The sequence below is a fragment of the Chiloscyllium plagiosum genome, unplaced genomic scaffold (assembly GCF_037043375.1).
Source record: "Chiloscyllium plagiosum isolate Xiang-an unplaced genomic scaffold, Cpla_swu_hap1 HiC_scaffold_27, whole genome shotgun sequence".
NCBI lineage: Eukaryota > Metazoa > Chordata > Chondrichthyes > Orectolobiformes > Hemiscylliidae > Chiloscyllium > Chiloscyllium plagiosum.
The window spans coordinates 32,396,951-32,417,371 of record NW_028270165.1 but is presented as its reverse complement, the minus strand read 5'-3'; the positions used below and the strand labels follow the sequence as shown (position 1 = coordinate 32,417,371).

Sequence of the window (20,421 nt, the reverse complement as noted above, 5' to 3'; positions counted from 1 at the left end):
ATGCATTCATGGTGTGTTTTTATCTGTTTCCCTTTTAACCAAGCGAAATGTCTTGCATGTTTTAGTTAGAGCATTAAAAAGTCTGGTGAACCCTTCATAGATTTGTCTCTGAAATCTCGAGTTCATTTTCTTTCAAATCCATTTGCAAAATATTCGCAGGAGAAAAGAAAAAAACTTTCCTTCATGTTGCAGAGCAATGTTTGTATGATTTCTCGAGTTTGCACTCGTTAAGCACACACACCTTTTCGAATATGTCGTTACTTTGCATGTTTTGACATCTGCTCTCCACTGTTCACCTCCTTCAACAGCTTTCACGTTTAGAATGTGAAACCTAGAGGAGAAGTAGGCCATTCAACTAATCGAATCCATTCCACTATTCAATGAGATCATGGTTGATCTGATAACCCTGGACTTCACTTTCCTGACTTTTTCTTATACTTATTGATTCATTGACCGAGTTAAAATATGTACATCACTGTCTTGAATATTCCTAATGACTCAGCATCGACCGCCCTCTATGATAACGAATTCGACAGATTTGCAATCTTCTAATAGAATATTACCGCCCTACGTTTTCGTTAAACAGACGAACCATCACACTGATTGCGCCCCGTGGTCCTCGACACTCCCACAAGGGAACCACCGTCTCCAAATCTCCTGAGGATTACAGTTGGTTTGATAAGATGGCCTCACATTCTTCTCAACTGCAATAAGGACATGTCCAATAATTTCTTTATATTTTGTAAAAAAAAAAAGCCTTCATATCCGAGATCAACCTAATAAAACTTCTCTGGACAGTGTCCGTAGTCAAAACAACTTTCAATATATAAGGGGAACAACAGCTTTTCACCGTTTTCCAGCTGTTGTTTCATCATTGCCTTCGATAGTTTCAGAAGGCCTCCTTCCACTATTCATAAGGAATTAATTCGGAGGTTTGGATACTTTTAAAGTGAGACAGGTTTCGATCCCCAATTTACATAATGACCTACTTTTGCAAACAAGAATTGAGAAGTTAGTCACTCACCACGCCTTACTTAAAAATAATGACTAACTAATTATAAAGTATGCAGTCATCGTTTCAACTGGATGCCTGATAATGTGAGAGTGATTGTCCTTTATGTCAATTTCGCAATGGACCAAATGTGAAATAAATGATCTCGACCAAAACTGGAGTCACTGAGAATCAGGTGAAAAATCCATGTTTAGCGCCATTCCGAGCAAATGGAAAATATTTTTTGAGTAGTTGGAAACCAGTAATCTCAACGCCAGGACATCTGTCTGAAGTTCTTCAGGGGAATGATTTCGCCTGAAGTATCTTCGTCCGCTTCATAAATGACCTCCCTTTATCATAAAGTTACGAGCAAGGATGTTCACTGATGATTGTACAAAGTTCTGCACCATTCATGACTCTTCAAATACTGAAGCAGTCCGTGCTTAAATGTACCAAAACCTGGATCCATAGCAAGATTTGGGCTGACAAATGTCTATGAACGCTACTGTCACAAAAATGCTGGGCAATTGTTATTACCAATAAAAGTTCCCAGCGTCATTCAGTGACGTTACCTTCACAGGATCACCAAATATCAACAAAGGTATGGTCACCATTGACAGAACCTGATCTGCTCTAGTCGTATAAATGCAGGGACCACAAGAACAGGCCAGAGGCGAGAAATCTGATTCAGTAATTACAGGATGGTGCGTTGCCTCCTTTAAAGGAGATGATATTATGATGTGACTGCGGAATTCCTTCTCAGGAAGAGAGGACTGATAGAAGTCACTGTTCTCATTGGTGACAACAACATAGACTGGAAGAAGAATGAAGTCCTGAAGATAGATATCAGTGAATTAAGAATGAAATTACACGACAGATTCTCAAAAGCAGTAATCTTAGGATTGTTCTCCGCCAAGTGTCAGTGAGTATAAAAACAGAAGAGTTGATTGTTTTCAAACTTGTTTGAAGAGCAGGTGTTAGGAGGTAGTGCATTGGATTTCTGAAGAATTAAAATCAATTCTGCAACTGATTGGATCAGTGATATCTGAAGGTGCTACATCTTCCCTGGGCAGTCTTCTCAGCTCCAGTATATATCTGCAGGAACTAGTCAGGCTACTGCACTTGGCCCAACCATCTTCAACCTCATCATCAACGTCATTTCCTCCATTATACGGTGGAAAGTAGGAATGCCTGCTAGAGATTGAACAATGTTCAGCACTACTCGTGATTCCTCAGATACAGTCTATTTATAAGTACAACAAGACCTGGATAATATCCAGGTGTGACTTGAAAAGTGGCAACTAACATGTATGTCACACAAATACCAGGCAATGACCATCCCCCATTGGAGACAATCCAACCATTGCCCCATTGACATTCCCGGTAATGAATCCTGCATTTTACCTCCTGCTGGTTGCCAATGACGAGAAAAGGAACTGGACTCACCGTGTAAAAACATTGGCTAAACGACCAAGGATGTCTTGCTGCAGTCAGACAAAGAATTGTTAAGGTCTCACCTGGAATATTACGTCTAGTCTTCAGCTTTTGATTTGAGGAAGGCTTGCATTACAGTGAGAGCAGTGAAGGTTTACCAAATTGACTCCTGAGCTGGCAGGACTTATCGATAAGGAACGATTCCATTGGTTAGGATTGTATTAATTTGTTTTGAGAAGAATGATAGGGAATCTCAGAGAAACATATACAATTCTCACGTGTCTATACATTTTAAATTCATGAAGAATGTACTTGATGACAGGGACTCCGGAATCAGTTTATGTTTGCAGATCAAATTTTAAGGCAAAACAGCATTCCATCATATCAGATGGCAATCTATAACATTCCTTACAAGGTTGTTGTGCAGCACTTATCAAAATCTTTCTGTAAATCCATATGTAATACATCCGCAATGTTACATGCATCAATTCTTTCTGAGATCACTTCACAACAAAACTCGAGGACAACTCAGAAAAAACATGATTTCGCCTTTAGAATTTGGTTTGAATTAAGCTTTGAATTGCTCTTCTTCAGTGGGTCCAAACTCCAGAGCGAAATTCATGAAAATCTTTCTGTGGATTCGATGAGATGTGTTTCCAACATTCTTTGTCTTTAACTAAAAAAAAACCTCCACCTTTGGTTGAGCGATGAAATATGCATTTATGCATCCAATGTGCTTGCAGACACATTTAAATTCGAAAATGAGACCTTACTGGCACGGCATTATTGAATCTTGTTTGAAGAAATTAGAAATGTAATGGCAGTAACAATTACATTGACTTCTGATAAAGTGTCAGTGCTTGATATTCTTGTCGAGACCGACTGGGAAAGGAAAACTGCAATGACCGTCAATGGTGCTCATATCTGAAAAAAAGATGGTTGAGCCAACTGCTTGTTTCAAACAACAGTAATACATTGATCTGAGGGTACATCGTCGTGATACTAAGGTGCCTCCTTCAAGACGTCTTTTTAACAAAAATTAAAACGCTCAGCCGTCAAAATTAGCAAGCCAAAGGCAGGCTGCATCAGCTGCTACACAGCATGTTGCTGAAAGATGGCTATCCCGACTGTATCATTTTCAGTTACGAAGAAATGGCTGAATGCACTGAACACCACAAAGGCTATTGCTGTCGCCAATGTCCACATAGTGTTATCGAAGATATATGCTTCAAACCAACAACTTCTCTGTATAAGCTCCTCCACTATCACTAAAATGCTGTCATTATCAAGCAACGAAGAAACCTTCCCACATTTATCCTGTCATGGAGGACAGGACAAATACAAAACAGAAATTAGCACCAAATTGACTGTCAGTAGTCATTATAGTAATGTGGGACCCACTCAATGACAATGCGATTAACAATGACATGATATCCCGCTCTCATTTTGTCACCTCATTACATACTTACCCAAAGCGGGTAGCACTGTCACTCAGTGGTTAGCACTGCTGCCTCATAGCTCCAGCAACTTGGGTACGTTCCCATCTTTGGGCGACTGTCTTTGGGAGTTTGCATATTCTCGCCGTGTTTGCGTGGATTTCCTTCCACAATCGAAAGAAGTGCAGTTTAAGTGATTGTACTATGATAATTGCACGTAGTGTTGAGGGATATGTAGGTTAGGTGCATTAGTCGGTAAATAGCGTAATAGCGACGGGGAATGCGTCTGGGTGGGTTACTGTTTGGATTGTCGGTGTGGTCTTGTTGGGCCAAATGGCCTGTTTCCACACTGTAGGGGCTGTGTGAAAACATGCATTTGTATGACTAGACTATTTTAGTTTTGGCAGAAAGTGAGGCCTGCAGATGTTGGAGATCAAGGTTGAGAAGTGTGGTGCTGTAACAGCACAGCCGGTCAGGCAGCATCTGAAGAGCAGAGGACTTGGTTTTTCGAATATGAGCACTTCATCAGATGAAGAGCTCATGCTTGAAACGTTGACTCTCCTGTTCCTCGGATTCTGCCTGATTGTGTGCACTTTTACAGCACCACACTTTCAGAGTATTTCAGTTTATCTTTAAGCGTAACTTGCAGGGCGTTGGCAAATGGATAATTCAGTGACTGTACTTCCACTGGGTATGAAGTGGTGGCAGCTAGATTTCTTGCTGTAGATGATCATTGTATGGATCTCAGAGCATTTGAAATCAACCAAAACTTACAGAAAACTCAGTGAAATCGCTATAAGATAACTGATTCACTGTTGAATGAGGCAGACGTACAATTTAGACACGAATGTGTTTATACAATGCAGTATATATTATACAGACATCAGTATGTGATAATAATGTATGTACATTTCTCTCCGTGTGTATATCTCTCTCACACACACGCACACACTTCTGTCTGCTCTAGACCCTATTTAGTTGATACCTGAACTCCATTGCCCTATTTCTCTCAGATTCTTTAACAAACTATGCCGAAACAGAGTCCTCGAGGGCTTCAGCACAGTAAAATTCCAGTCCCTCCATCTGAGGAACAAGTGTGGTTTATTCTTCGTTGCTCTCCCTCAACAGCAGTCACACCTTCCCAGCGATTAGGGTTCTATGTTTCACAAAATGCTACAGATGAGGTCAAACAAAGCGGCTTGGCAAATGAGGGAACACTTCACCACTCCTGCATTGAAATTCTCTTCTGATAAAGGCTAAAATTGTATTAACCTTTCTAATACCTTGCTGCAAGCGAATGTCAGCCTTCAGTGAATAATTGAAAAGGGCAAATGTTCCGCTTCATTTTCCAAACTTTCATAATTTCACAAATATTATGCACATCAATTATTTCCTCAAGAGTGGGTAATCGCACATTTTCCCGGGTTATTTTCAATCTGCCATGACCTGATCACCTGTGGGTGATTTTACTTCATGCCTCCAGGAACCAGATCAAATATTTTGTGCGCATGACTAATGTTCTTTTGACCTTCCTCGATATTTTAAATTTTGTCTCTATGAAATTCTCAGTTTCATATTCTTTCAGCCGTTAGAAACAAATCCCCCAACGTTTTCAGTTTGATACATAACATTCCGGGAAAAGAAACTTAATTTATGTTATACAGCGGTGTTGGTGTGATCAGCCATTTCTGGCCATCTGCACCTTCGTGGAGACATCAGCCATGATATCGATCATTTACAATTTTCATTAATTCCTGTACCCTGTTTATCTCAGTCTACCCATTCCAATTTTATATGGTTGAACACAATCTTGACCAGAGATACCTATTTCAGTCAAGAATGTGGAACCTGTTTTTCGCCAATGGGTTTGCCCCAATTTTTAATACGGGTTTTATTTTTTGGATTTTTTAGAAATAATATTCAATAGGTATAAACTTGCCTCAAAAGTACAATTAGCCAATGCAGAATGCGTACTTTCATCAGTGCAGTTGATATATCATTATTTGATCAATAGTGAGGAACAGCTTTTACTTTATTGATAATCTGTGCATCTTTAAAGGCAGACAATTATTGAGAAACTGCATTTCATGACAGAAACCTGGTTGTTGCAAGACCTCGTCAAGCTTCGAGACTGCAGAATACTGATCAATTGCTGCCATTTGAATTTGGATCAGTCATCTGTGAGGTGTTGAGGCGTTGTAACATTTTTGGCATAATGCAAGTTATTGTGCTGATCAATACTTGATATTTAAATTCGTTGGTGTGCTGTGCCATTTATTTCTAATACGCTTAGAAATTTCTCAAGATTAGACTTCTTTGCCACAATTCTCCTAAAACTGACACTTATACACTGACACAATGGCTGAATGATGTTCACTTTGTTTGAACTCCGAAACACATCACTGACTTTTTGTTTTAAAAGTCTGTTTTACATGAAAGAATAGCAGAACTGACATGTCTATTAAGCAGAATTCTTATTCATCTCTTAATTTACTTGATGTCAACGACCAATTGTTTTGAGAGCAAATTCTGGCTGAGACACTCAGATGCAATCTGAAATAGATAAGCCTGGTGCAACTTGATTTCTCAGTTCTATCTGCAACAAATAACTGCCGACCAGATTACAACTGACTTAAAATGAACTGAGTCAGATATGAGGGACAGAATATAAAACAACTCTGCGGCATCAAGAAATATTGGAAAGTACTAGAGACAGCAAAGGCTATTGCTGCCACCAATATGCATGCAGTAGTTACAAAATTATATGCTCTAAATCTTTCCTGTACAAGCGCTTCCAGTACAACTGAAATGCTATCATCTTCCAGCAACACCGAATCCTTCCAAGACGCATCCTGTATTGGAATGCAAGGTAAAAATAAAAACAGAAAATAGCAACAGCGTTGACTTTTTTAGCCATTAAAAAAAGGAGGACAATCTCTGCGACGCCGCAATTAACAATAGTATGCTCTCCTTCTTTCAGTTTGCAACCACATTACAATTGTACGCCAATAATGCAAGTACATGGTTAATCTATTTCAGTTTCTGGCTGTGTATACCGCACAGGATTGTTGGTGATGGGGAAATTCAGTGATTGTAATGCTATCAAGTAGTGATAGCAAGATCCGTTCTCGTTCAGATGGTTATTAGCAGACCATGTGGGGTGCTCATGTTATTTGTCATTTTTCAGCCTAATTCTGGGCATTTTCCAGGTCATGCTGCATTTGGCCACATATTCCTTCAGTTTCTGAAGAGTTGTGAATTTTGCTGAATATTGAGTCTTCTTCAGCCAAATTCTACACGTCTGATCTGAAGATGTTGAATGCGGCAGCTAAAGATAGTTGACTTTTTTTATATTACACTGAGTAATTCTTGCAAAGATGTTCTGTAGCTGTAATATCTGGCTTCCAATAGCCACAGCCATCTCCCATTGTACTTGGTATGACACCTACTCGTGAAGAGTTTTGATACCCATCAATTTCAGTTTTGTGAGGGCTTCTTCATTCTGCACGCGATCAAATGCGGCAGTGATAAGAAGTATGGTGTCTCCTGCTTCCCCTCTAGAATTCAGCTCATTTGTCCATATCTGAACTAAGGCTGCACTGATTTCAGCAACTAAGCAGCCTTGGCAGAAGTCATACTTACTGCAAAGCAATTGGTTCTTTTCAACACTGTTGAAGAGCCCGACTATTACTTTACCAGTGATCGAGATTATGCTGATTAGGTAATAATTGGTCAGAGTGGAACAGGAAATAGCGAGGGAATTTTCATCATTGCTGGTAAGATGGCATTATTGTAGCTTTACTAGAACAACTTGGCTCGTGGGACAACAGGGTTTGGAGCACAGGTGTTGAGAACATTTGTCACAACGTTGTATGTCCTCATTGAATAATTCAGGGACCCCAAACGTTTGATGGCATGACCAGGAATGAATCGAAACTGAAGACTAGCGTATTTGATTTCTCAGGCCTCTGCAGGAGCAGAAACTTAATAAGAAATCTGACCACCTTCTCAGGTGAAATAATGAATGGGCAGTGAGTGCCGGCTGAACCATAATATACGTATCCCACGAATTAACCAATTAGAAAAGAGCAGTACTGCAATTTTCGATGCACATATTTATTTTGACAGCAATAGACAGGATGTGATTGGGATGACAATAAAACATAAGTTTACTTCCAAGCTTGGAATAATATCATGTTCTCTCACGAAGTTAAGAAGCTGCAATGGAACTTTCTGACAGAAACGTGGGAGTTTCTCCTGAGAGATTGAAGTGATTCAAGAAGATGTCAGTCCATTATCTTCTCAAGGGTAATTTGGAATTATAACCAAAACAGGACTAACCTTACTTGCTTATTTACAAATGTAGAGTTGAAATATAAATTTAAACCAGGCTTATTACGCTATCAAAAAGATGTTATGTAGCCAATGTGCAGCTCGTGATAACGGATGTGCATTCTCCCCGGTCGGTGTTGTATTGAGGCAAATTCTCAATTGTTTAAATTGAAAAGATTATTCTGGACGGTTACTGATGTAAGGACCATTAGTAATTAATTTTATGGGAGAGGAAAGGTAAATGATGTAAGAGAGAAGAAACAAGCCAGTTCCTTCTTTTAGTTCCCTTATGATACAGAAACATTGGGCCATTTGTGGCATCGGGGTGAACCCGGCTGTATGTTGCGGTGAACACTGCAATTATTTATTGGCTGAACTCCAGTTAGTATTTACGTTTTGAAAAGTTAAACATTTGAAACTGTGTTTATGCATTTGGTGGACTGCAGTTGCCTTGGTTTGTTGAATTGCATTCTCACATAAAGTATATCAAATCGTGTGCATGAAGTAATGAGGGTCGTTAAATCTACAAGCAAACTTACATTTACATAAGTGTGATCCCCGTTTCGTACTGGCTATGGAACTTCACAAGCAATGGGTTTACCTGTAGGCACTGCAGTGTAAGATATATAAGTACATATATTGTTCTAATCTTGGAAACTAATTCTGTTTTTACCCCGATACAGTTATTTAAGTATTCCATGTTTAATATTCTTCCAGCACAATCCAAAATTGCTAATGCAATCAGAACAAATTGGTTAGAATTGGCTTCCAGGAACACCAAGCTGCCGTGGATTCTGAATAGAGACAAATTTCTGGGCTTTCTGGCGAAAATATTCTCCACAAACTTTTTGTTTGTAGGCTGACGCAACATTAGGGTTTTCTGTGTGCCTTACAGGTGGATGAATAAATTCTGATAGAAAATAGAGGAAAATTAGCAGATTGATGAAACCCCAAGTGAGTGTTATAGAGTCATAGTGTCATAGAGATGTACATCATGGAAACAGATCCTTCAGTCCAACCCATCCATGCCGACCAAATATCCCAACCCAATCTTGTCCCACCTACCAGCACTTGGCCCATATTCCTCCAAACCCTTCCTCTTCATATACCCATCCAAATTCCTTTAAATGTTGCAATTCTAGCACCCTCCACGGCATCGTCTGGCAGCTCATTCCATACACGTACCACCCTCTGTGTGAAAAACGTTCACCCTTAGGTCGCTTTCATATCTTTCCCCTCTCACCCTAAACCCATTCCCTCTTGTTCTGGACTCTCCCACCCCAGGGAAATGACTTTGTCTATTTACCCTATCCAAGCATCTCATAATTTTGTAAACGTCAGTAAAGTCACCCCTCAGCCTCCGATGCTCCAGGGAAGCCAGCCCCAGCCTGTTCAGCCTCTTCCTATAGCTCAAATCCTCCAACCCTTGCTACATCCTTGCAAATATTTTCCGAACTCTTTCAAGTTTCACAACATCTTTCCGATAGGAAGGAGACCAGAATTACACACAATATTCCAATAGTGGCCAAACCAATGACTTGTACAGGCGCAACATGACCTCCCACTCCTGTACTCAATACTTTGACCAATAAAAGAATGCATACCAAACACCGCCTTCACTATCTTATCGAACTGCGACTCCATTTTGAAGTAGCTCCGAAACTGCACTCTAAGGTTTCTTTGTTCAGCAACACTCTCTAGGACCTTAATTTAAGTATATAAGTTCTGCTAAGATTTGCTTTCCCAAAATGCAGCACCTCGCATGTATCCGTATTTAACTCCGTCTGCCAGTTCTCAGCCCATTGGCCCAACTGTTCAAGGTCCTGTTGTAATCTGAGGTAACCTTCTTCCCTGTCCATTACACCTCCAATTTTGGTGTCATCTGCAAACTTACCTACTGCACCTCTTATGCTCGCATCCAAATCATTTGTGAAAATGTCAAAAAGTAGAAGGCCCAGCACCGATCCTTGTGGCACTCCACTGGTCACAGGCCTCCTGTCTGAAAAACAACCCTCCACCACCACCCTCTGTTTTCTGCCTTTGAGCCAGTTCTGTATCCAAATGGCTAGTTTTCCATGTAGTCCATGACATCTAACCTTGATAACCAGTCTCCCATGGGGAAACTTGCCAAACGCCTTACTGAAGTCCATAGAGATCACATTTACCGTTCTGCCCTTATCAATACTCTTTCTTACTTCAAAATATTCAATCAAGTTTGTTGGACATGATTCCCCACGCACAAAGCCATGCTGATTATCCATAATCAGTCCTTGACTTTCCAAATACATGTCCCTCAGGATTCCCTCCAACAACTTGCCCACCACCGACATCAGGCTCACTGGTCTATAATTCCCTGGCTTGGCCTTACTATCCTTCTTAAACAGTGCATTCACAGTATTGGAAAATAACCTGCAAAATGTGTCAATATTAAATCATTAGACCTTAGGATATGGGAGATCAATAAGTTCACTTAGCATTCTCGATCAGTTCCAACATTCGATTATGGTTGACATGCTTCTCCACCCTGTTCTGCTTCCTTCTCCCCGTAACCCTTGATGCTCTTACTATGGAAGAATTGATCTCTGCCTTAAGTACAATCAATAATTTAGCCTCCACAGACTTCTGTGGCAAAGAGTTTCACCCACTTGCTGCAGAAATTCCTCTCCATTTCAGTTCTAAATTATCACCCTTTCACTCTGAGGCTGGGCCGGAGGATCTACGTCTGATATACGAGTGAAATTATCTTTTCCACATGCATTCTCTACAGTCTCTCAGTGTTCTGTCAAATTCAATGAGATCCCCTCTCATCCTTCTTAAATGCATTGAGTGCAAAGGCAGAATCTTCAACTGCTCCTCTTTGATAAGGCCTGTATCCCCTGGATCACTCTTCCAAAATCAGTCTGGATTCCTTCCAATGCCAGCACGACCCTACTTAGTTTGGAGCCCACAACTGCTCACACTTTTCCAAACGTGCTCCTTATCGAGCCATATACAGCATCAGAAGTACATTCCCGTGCTTGTATTCTAGCACTTTTTATATGAATGCAGACATTTCATTTGCCTTCCACATGGCCACCTGAACCTACAGGTTTCAGAAGTCATTCTGAAATTATTTCTCATCTCTATTCTTCCATACAAAGTTCATAAACTCACATTTCCCCACATTACGTTCCATTAACAACTTATTTGCTCATTCCCCAGCCTGTCAAAGTCCTTCAACACCCTTCTCCTTCCTCAATATAAATTTTCCCTCAACCGATCATTGTATCACCAGCCAATTTGGCAACAATTCCCTTTGTTTCCTCATTCAGATCGATTTTGAATAAGGTGAATAGTTGTGGTCCCAACACTGACCCTGCAGAACTCCAATAGTCATTGGCTACCGTCCTGAAAATGACCTATTTGTCCACTCATTTTGGCTTCATCCAGTCAGTCATTTCTCCAGCTACGTCAGTACGTTACCCCGAACACCATGGCTCTTATCTTATTTAGCAGCCCACTGTGTTTGTCAACGTCATGGTGGAAATTCAAATAGATCATGTCCATTGCACTTCATTTGTCTTACTTGCTGGTTTCCTCCTTAAAGAATATTAAAAGATTTGTGAGCTATGACTCCCTACTGAAGAAGCTGTGCTGAACCAACCCTATTTTATCAGAATCCAAGTATTCTGCAATCTCACGTTGAATAATTGACTCTAAAATCTTACGAACGAATGAGGTCAAGCGAACCAGTGTAATTGCTCAGTCTTCCGACTGCCTCTCTTCTTAAACAGCAGTTAACGTTAGTCATTTTCCAATACTCTAGAAGCCTCCCCAACTCCATGTATTCCTAAAAAGTCACCACCAATGCCTTCGTGATCTCTTTAGTTTTCTCCTTCAGACGCTGGGATTTATTCCATCTTGTTCAGGTGACTTATCCATCTTCCAAAATTTCAGGTTCGGCAGCACTTTCTCCTCAGTGATGGACTCTACAATCACCTCTGCTCGTTTACACTTGAGAAGTTTCTGTATGTTACTAGAAACTTGCACTTTGAAGACTGTAGGACGGTCCCCATTCAAATACTCCACAATTTGTTGGTTCATAATTTCTGCTTTTCCAGTCTCATCTTCCATTGGCCCATTGTCCATTTTTGCCTCTCTCTTACCTTTTATATATCTAAACAAAGTTCTTGTAATTTTTTACAATCCAAGCTAGCTTTTTCTGACATCTCATCTTTCCCCCTTATTCAGTTTCCTACCGCTGCTTTTAGAGGTTTTCCAATCCTCTCTTTTCCCACGCACCTTCACATTCTATCTTTTCCTTTTCTGCTGTCTCTGATTTCCTTTGTCAACCATGATTGCCTCGTCCTCAGCTTCGTATGTTTCGCCTTCCTTGGGCTGTGCGTCCCGAATTGCCTCAGAAACTCCTGCCGTTTCTCTCTGGCATCTTCTTGCTAACCTTCCCTTCGAATAAAGTCTGGCCAGCATTCCCTTCATGTCTATTTGGTTACTTTCACTCAATTAAATACCATGACATCTGTTTCAAGGTTCTCTCTCTCTCAAACTGCAGGGTGAATTACATCACATTATGTTTATTGCCCTCGAGTAGTTCGATTATTTGAATTCTCATTCAATGCTGTCCCAACCGAGAGTATTAAATGCAGAATTTCTTGCTCACTGGAGAGCTCTATCACAAGCTGCACAAAAAAAAATACTCGTGGACATTTTATGAGTTCTTTTTCATGGTATCCGGTAAGAACCTGATTTTCCTAGTCTAACAGAATATTGAAACTCCCCCATGATTATTGCAATTGTGTCTTTCTTACATCCCTTTCGTACTTCCGAATTTATTTCCTGGCCCACATATTATTAACGTTGTTGTAGTAACAACAAGGCTCAAGTCAGTGAGATGAATTTGAAGCATAAGCAAATGTAAAAGAATTCTGATTATTTAACTGGTCGAACCCAAGAGTCGCTTGCATAATTGTGATTCCACACCCTCCTCAGAAATAAAACTAATGATTCGACAACTTTCAACTGTAAAATTTCTGTCTTGCTTAATCGCCTGGTTTGTGGTTGCATCAAATGTTGCAGATAGCTTATCTGGAAACAGCATTCAAAGTCATTTCAATTCCATTAATTCACTACCTTTGGTAAAGAACAACGAGCCAATATTTTACTGATATTCTGTCCTGCACGCATTATTTGAAGAAAAGGTGATCTCCCTGAACATTCCTTGTGCTAGTCACAGCTTTTGAATTAACTGATTCGTCACAGGAGACCAAACGTGAATAGAATGCCATTACTCTCTTTCTTAGATAAGTGTTTATTCTATGCCATGTTCGTATCTAGCTACGTTTACTTTCTGCACCGACGGGTATCAAATGATCTAGGAGATATCATCCTCGGGATTCATACACTAGATCACCACGGTGGCAAGAAAATCGAATGGATTTCTGCAAATATGTACCAGATTTTCCATGTTCTACTGAAGATAAATCATTTTCACATATCAAGAGCACAATCATACCAAAGACCAAATTATTTCCGGCCTTTCATTGGCCTTAATTGCGAGACATTTCGAGCAGGGATGTATTGTTGCAGTTATACTGGGCCTTTTTGAGCCCACACCTGGAATATTGTGTGCAGTTCTGGGGATGGCGAGGTTGACGTATGAGGAGAGATTGATTAGTTTAGGATTGTTTTCACTGTATTTCAGATGCAGGACTGGACATCTCTTTAAGAATTATAAAATTCTAACAGGACTAACCTGGGTTAGTCCAGAACCATTGGTTAGAGTCTGCGGTTTCGAGGTGGACCATTTAGGACGGAGATGAGGAGACATTTCTTCATCAACGAGTGGAGAGCCACTGGAATTCATTGCCACATGAAGTAGCTGTAGAAACATAGAGATATACAGCATGGAAACAGACACATTGGTGCAATTCGACCACACCATACAGATACCCTAAATAAATCTACTCCCGTTTGCCAGTACTTGACCCATATTCCTCCAAACCCTTCCTATACATGTACTCATCCAAATGCGTTTGAAATGTGGGAACTGTACCAGCCTCCACCACGTCATCTGATAACTAATTCCATACTCGTGCCACCCTCTCAATGCAATAAGTTTCCCCATAGATCTCTTTTTAAATCTTTACACTTTCAGTCTAAACCTGTGCCCTCCAGTTATGGGCTCCCCCAACCCAGGGAACAGACCTTGTCTATTGACTCTATCTATGCCTCTCATGATTTTAGAAACCTCTTTCAAGTCACCCTTCATCCGCCAACGCACCTGAAAAAAAAAACAACCTCAACCTATTCAGCCTCACCCGCTAGCTCAAACACTTCAACGCTGGCAACATCCTTGCAAATATTTTCTGAAACATTTCAAATTTCACAGCGTCCTACCCATTGGAGGGAGACCAGAATTGCACACAATGTTCCAAAAGTGGCCTAATCAACATCCTGTACAACCGCAACATTATCTCCTAACTCCTATGCTCAATGCACTGACCAGTGAAGGCAAGCATACCAAACTCCTTCTTCATTATCCTATCTAACTACGAACCAAATTAAAGGAACTATGAACCTGCACTTCAAGATATCTTTGTTCAGCCGCTCTCTCCAGGACCTTGCCATTAAGTGTGTAAGTCCTGCTCTGATTTGCCTTTCTAAAATGCAACAACTCACATTTATCTAAATTAAACTGCGTCAGCCATCACACGGCCGATTGGCCCATCTGGGTAAAAACAATGACTGCAGATGCTGGAAACCAGATTCTGGATTAGTGGTGCTGGAAGAGCACAGCAGTTCAGGCAGTATGCGAAGAGCAGTGAAATCGACGTTTCGGGCAAAAGCCCTTCATCAGGAATAAAGGCCAAGAGCCTGAAGCGTGGAGATATAAGCTAGAGGAGGATGGGGGTGGGGAGAAAGTAGCATAGAATACAATAGGTGAGTGGGGGAGGGGTGAAGGTGATAGGTCAGGGAGGAGAGGGTGGAGTGGATCGGTGGAAAAGAAGATTGGCAGGTGGGACAAGTTATGGGTACAGTGCTGAGCTGGTAGTTTGGAAGTGGGGTGAGGTGGGGGAAGGGGAAATGAGGAAACTGCTGATGTCCACATTGATGCCCTGGGGTTGAAGTGTTCCGAGGCGGAAGATGAGGCGTTCTTCCTCCAGGCGTCTGGTAGTGAGGGAGCGGCGGTAAAGGAGGCCCAAGACCTCCATGTCCTGGGCAGAGTGGGAGGGGGAGTGGAAATGTTGGGCCACAGGGCGGTGTGGTTTATTGGTGCGGGTGTCTCGGAGATGCTCCCGAAAGCGCTCTTCTAGGAGGCGTCCAGTCTCCCCAATGTACAGGAGACCACATGGGGGGGCAACGGATACAATAAATGATATTAGTGGATGTGCAGGTAAAACTTTGATGGATGTGGAAGGCTCCTTTAGGGCCTTGGATGGAGGTGAGGGAGGAGGTGTGGGCGCAGGTTTTGCAGTTCCTGTGGTGGCAGGAGAAGGTGCCAGGATGGGAGGGTGGGTTGTAGGGGACGTGGACCTGACCAGTAGTCACGGAGGGAACGGTCATTGCGGAAGGCGGAGAGGGGTGGGGACAGAAATATATCCCTGGTCTGATCAACATCCCGTTGAACGCTGAGGTAATGTTCTTCGCCACCCACTACCCCTTCAATTTTTGTATCATCTGCAAACTTACTAAGTCTGACCACCATTTTCACAGTCAAACTATTTTTTTTTTTAAATGACGAAAAGCAGTGGACCCGAACCAATTCTTGTGGCACAACACTGGCCCCATGCCTCCAGCCTGAAAAGTAATACTCTGCCATCACCCAAACTATTAAAAGTATTCAAAAGGCTACTAGGAATAACACTTGGGACAAATGGAATCAAACCTTAAAAAAGAAAACACGATTAGGCTATTGAATTGATTGTGCTGAATGCTGGAGTTGGCTCAAGGTCTGAAGGACCTCCTCCTGCTCCTAGACTGTTTCTTATTTGTGTTTCCTACATTTTCCTTTTAATGTTATTCTATTTATTGAACGTCAAGTTCATGTTGTCTTGTTCACATCAAGATATTGTTTCACTTATCCTGTCGCAGACTATTTCAAGAAACCAAAGACAAAAACAGGTGGAGTTGTACTAATTTGAAAACTGCACATATTGAGTAGGCAGCTCCTCCAACATTTTAAAGGAACACAGATTGACCAGCAGTGAATCCCCTAATCATACAACTACCAGTCTAGGTAGATAATGTATTACAGTCACCACATTTTTAAGAATTCAGTATGAGACATCACTTTATCTGAATCTGGACTAATGTCCATTTCTTTCCTCGTTGAAGAGTATCTATAACAAGCAGAAAACCGAAGCTAATGCCTGGGGAGTCTCACTCATTTCTTAAATCCTGATGCGGACTTCCCAATAGTACCGGGTTGTTAACAATGTACTTTCAGGCAACTCCTATTTCCAGTTTCTAAGGATGACAGAGATAGAAAGTCAACTGCGCCAAGTGTCTAACAGGCCACGAAATCTCTTGTACACGACTTCCATCTAATAATTCATAAAATATACTGTCCCCAGAGATATAAATCCAATGTTCAAGTAGAATGCCCAGGAAGCTTCCGTAAAAACTGGGATTGGCAGACGTTTCAAAATGTACATTGCATGCCATTGATTAAATGTCTCCTCTTTCGTAAATACAATGGAACTCCACTGAGCACAGGTGGAACTGGGTAACCTCTCAAAATGATGACATAAAAGCTGTGTAAGGACATTCCAGACATGTGAAAAAAAAAACAATACGTACACTGCTAAACTATTCACTTCAATCAGAACAACCGTCATTCCTCAAAGTTCTGAAGAATTTAGTATCAATTTACTTTGTTCCACACAGTAAACATTTTCAACTCCCAATCCACCTATTTATTTCTACCAATACGTTTCGACATATCAGGCATAAAAATACTAGGATTAATTCATCACATAAATGCCTAATGTCCTGTGAGTGTCCATTCAAATGTAGTGTCATATAAGTGGAACTGATAACGCCTTGAAAAGTTTAGTGTTTAGTCAAACACGAGCCCATGAAGTAATATGAAAGGAAAAAGTCATTATGACTTTAAATACCTTGTGAGGTTTCAGAATATTTTCCTGAAACATTATTAACAACGGATCACTCCAAATTCGATGGAATGTTTGGTTTTCATGCTTACTTAAATTAAAAAGCTATTATTGAGGAGCAACTCAGCGAATAATGTGCTAATACCATGCCATGGATCATTGTGTTCCAGGATAAAATTTAAAACGCACGGATCAACAATAAAGCATATTATCATAATGTTGAGAAAGCATAAAATTCTGACATGCAGAGAGATCTGTCTGTCATAGTGTATAAACCACAGGCTTTTGATATCCAGTTCCAGACACTAATCAGGAAAGTAAAAGGGAAGTGATGTGAATTTGTGACGGCCATTTCCTGCAACTGTAGAGAGGTTATGCTTCAGTTACACAGGGCATTTCTAAGATTAAAAAAAACTGATATACATTGTACAGTACTGGTCACTGCATTTATGGAAAACGTTAATAAGAAAGCAGAGATCATCGCCTTCTGAAAAAAGTATAGACAGGCGAGGTCTGTACACTCAGGAGTTAAAGTGAGTCAGAGGTAACTTAACTCAAACATATAAGTGCTGAGGAACATTGGCTAGATCGATGGCGAAAGCTTGTTTCCTTTAGTGGGAGCTTCAAGAAAAAGAATCGTTGTTTTAACACAAGAACTCGCCCAGTTAAGACAGATATGAAAGAGAAATAACTACTAGGGCATTTGTGTGTGTTTGGAAAGATAGACAACACATAATGTTTTTAAAAAAATATTTGTAAGGAAAAGGTAAATGGATGACTCTTGATTCCAATGGGATTAAACATTATTGAGTATGCAGGAATGTCGAGTTGAGGTTAAAGTCAGATCTGCGCTAACCTAATCGAATGCTGAACAGGGCAGAAACTCAGGATGGCCTACTCTTGTTGCCTCTTCTGAAGACATAAACGGAATATAATCAGGAAGCAATTAGATGTTAATTAATTTCAACCAAGCAGCATCAAGAACTCCTCTGCTCCCTCCACCCCACCTCCATAAGACAAACTGCATGCGAGAATGCTGGAAAGTCTGAATTAAAAAGACCACATAGAATACACTGGAAATGCTCAACAATGTTCGCAGTATCTGAGTAGAGCAAACCAAAGTTAAGAATTCATGTCATGTGATTTAATCGGAGCCCTTCTGATGAAATTTCACGATGTGAAACAACAACACTTGGAAATGATTTCACTGCGTCACAACACTGTTTACGAGGGTGTGCCTTTTGCCCCTCCGGCGGAGTTTACATTTAAACGTGTGTGCACGGCTCCTGTTTCTAGATTCTGCAACCTCACGAAGTTCTCTTTCTCGATGGAAACGTTTTCCACCTGTTCATAATTCAAACGTGTTTTATGTGGTCAATAATTGCAATTCTTTGAACAAAGAAAGCTCAATCTTCGTGTATTCCACAAACCAATATTTCCACATGTCAGTCAACTTTCGAGGGTATCTCTGGTGCAAGTTTTGAAATCACAGCATGCAAACTCTTGGCTGGAGTCGATCGCTGAATTCTAATGTAATGTTGTGATTTATTATTTTCAGCATTTTGTACTGATTTAATTAACACGAAGTGGAATTTTATTTGACTATTTGTAGATTCTGACCCAATGCACAAAAAGAAGCCTTCCCCAATGGAATAAAGCACTACTGCCAATTCAAAGCATGTTGAATCCTCTTTTGATTAAAAAGCTACAAAAAAGCTTTTTTTATAATTCACAGTGACTTCCATCTTCTACTTTTAAACTAAATCACGCCAGTCTACCAGTTTCTCTTTGATTTTCGAAATTGTTAGCCATAATTCGTAACTGATTAGAACATTCAAATTTCAGCAGCACTGTCTCTAGGGTTATACCCAGGTGGCGATGTCAATGTGACTGGAGGTTTCCCCAGAAAAACAGTTCATTTGTGAAGCTTCTATCTATTTTTATTTGGGCTGAATATCGCCTTTTTTTGTCTTTTCTCTTTTCTGAACTCTTAAATTGACTTCACTGTCCAGTTTCGAATTTTGCCTTCTGGAAAAGCTACACTTACATTCATTTCTATTTATTAGTCAAAGACATTCAAAGTTCAATACACATTTCATCAGATATTTTCAAGGAACGAAACACAACAAATAAAGCAGATGTTTCAATGTTATGGTTCTGGCGAGCATGGCATGTATACGTATGGCTACGTGGCCACACAATTGTCAGATTTCACCGTATGTGGGCTTTCAGTCTTAATTAATTAAGTGTGCCACTTTGTTCAGGAATTCGCTGTTAGAACTTGAGAGGTTTTCCCAGAAATGAAATGAAAATGTCACCAAGTTAAAACACAAGGAAATTAAGCACATGCTGCTAATCTCTCCATTCTAAATTGACGAAGATTTCCATGATGTGAATATGGTTATTCGGCGCAAAGCTCAGCCCATCACAATCCGTGAGTTTGAATAATCGTGATTGGTCTTTCGTTCCACACCATGCAAATAAACACAATCTCACGAGGTTTATAAAGTCGGTGCTCCGATACACACTGCTTCACAGAACAGGTGGTATTGAAATCCAGCCTTGGCTGCATATAAAGTTCTGTCTGTTGGTGCATAAACAATGAATAATTTCTTGTTTTCGTGCCTTTTAGCCTGGTTACCAAGTAAGTACTGTTTCTCATAGATACTACTCCTATAAAGACCGTGTTTATATTATTGAAATGTCGTTCTCTGAAACTCTCCTTTTGATAGATAAATGGCATGTATTAAATATATTTTTTCTTCATCCAGATGTCTTTACTGGTTGGGTGGACCAAACACCGAAAACGATAATAAGGGGGGCAACCGAATCACTGACCATCAACTGCGTCCTAAGAGATCCGAGCTATGCATTTTATAGCACGTACTGGTATCTAACAAAATTGGGCGCAACAAACAAGGAGAGCATGTCGATTGGCGGTCGGTACGCTGAAACAGTGAACAAGGGTTCAAATTCCTTTTCACTGCGAATTACTGATCTCAGAGTTGAAGACAGTGGCACTTATCAGTGTGGAGCATGTTTTGATCACAGTGATCAACCTCGATCTTCCACCATTCAAAAACACCATCAAATCTTCTGTGAAGTAAATTGGATTTGG

At 40.5% G+C, this 20,421-nt stretch overlaps 1 long non-coding RNA gene across 1 annotated transcript in view; it reads right to left on the bottom strand.

The window, feature by feature from the left end:
• Window positions 1-20,421, bottom strand: part of LOC148143537 (uncharacterized) — a 551,904-nt gene that overhangs the window by 464,215 nt on the left and 67,268 nt on the right. The window lies entirely within an intron of this gene.